The 1263-nt window shown below is 48.2% G+C and overlaps 1 long non-coding RNA gene across 2 annotated transcripts in view; it reads right to left on the reverse strand.

The window, feature by feature from the left end:
• Positions 1–1263, reverse strand: part of LOC107988896 (uncharacterized) — a 10769-nt gene continuing 9506 nt past the window's right edge. Inside the window, exons 3-4 of one of the 2 annotated variants that reach the window (XR_003050239.1) lie at positions 579–1014; positions 1–95 (exon numbers count right to left, since the gene is read on the reverse strand). This is a non-coding gene — a long non-coding RNA (uncharacterized LOC107988896). Of the gene's footprint in view, positions 96–451; positions 1015–1263 lie in introns of those variants that run through there. The other variant, XR_003050238.1, reaches the window with a different exon arrangement.

Here is a 1263-nt window from a genome sequence, read left to right on the forward strand (position 1 = left end):
ATGATGACCACAGTGTAGGAGCCGGCGGCAGACGGATGACAGGCCATGGAGAGGAGGTCGGTCAGTGACAGCTGCTACTGCGCCATAGAGCTGGCCTACAACAAAAACAACAAACAACAGCTCGCGGCAGCTGACTCTGAATAATAAACCAAAGAGAGAATGAGGGTGTTAGAGAGAGGGTGAGAGGGGGGAGAGAGAGTGAGCGAGAGAGAGAGAGAGAGAGAGAGGAGGCAGGAGTGTGTGGAGAAAACACACAGAGGGATACACAGGCAGAGACAGTGCGGTGCCCCCGGGGCGAGGTAATGAAAAATTCCACATGTCGCTGTCATGACTGGGCAATCGACATACAGTGACAGAGGGAGAGAGAGAGAGAGAGAGAGAAAGATGAAGTGATAGGATGGAGTAGAGGGCAGAATCTGGCAGTGCAGAATAAAATCTGGGGGGAATTTTCTTTTTTTAGCATGAACAACAGCAGGACGTGTGAAAGTGAGAGCGTGTTTGGAAACATGTCAGCGACAGGTGAAGGTGTAAACTGACAGCTGACTGCACTGGAACATTCCGGCTGTGGAACTACTTACATTTAACCTCAACTTTAAAGTCGAAACAGAGTGGATTGAAAGTGGGTTTTCTCAGCTCGGGGACTGAAATCGCTTCCATCGGGAATTCCTTTCCTAACCTCAGATGAAGTGAGAACTTGACTTTCCTTTTGCAGGTGCTGCTCTCAGTGAAAACAGAGAGCATGTGATTATTTTGGTTTCAGGTGAGCTCTGTTTCGACATGTTCCCTGGAATGTGACATAACCTGGGGACGGCGGATCGTACAGTCTCAGAGAGTGCAGGGAGAGCGCCCATGGACAGCATCGTCGTTGGTAATACTTAAAAAATGGGATGGGGAAGCAAGTAAACAGACCTGGTGTTGTGGAGCTGGGAAAAGGGTGAACAGGAGAGACATCATGACTCATGTGATCAGCTGGTCAGGAACAGAGATGTGAAGTAGATGGAGCGTTCATGTGAACTAAGATAAAAGACATGTAAAAGTCATGCCAAAAGGCTAAAATGCTTATAGCGTTGCAGGGAAAAGGCAGAAATATAATGATAATATAAATTAAAAATATGATTTGGACAAGTTTTTCAGTGGCGCTTTGGCCCAGAGGCAATGTCTCTGTCATTGGTGTGGAACCCCAGGGTTCACCTCCTGGGCAAGTTCGAATCCCGGTTAGGGCTGTTGGTACCTTCCAGTGGACTCACCACCCGCAGGAAGGTT

This window comes from Cynoglossus semilaevis, chromosome 8 (genome assembly GCF_000523025.1).
Source record: "Cynoglossus semilaevis isolate Cse_v1.0 chromosome 8, Cse_v1.0, whole genome shotgun sequence".
Classification (NCBI taxonomy): domain Eukaryota; kingdom Metazoa; phylum Chordata; class Actinopteri; order Pleuronectiformes; family Cynoglossidae; genus Cynoglossus; species Cynoglossus semilaevis.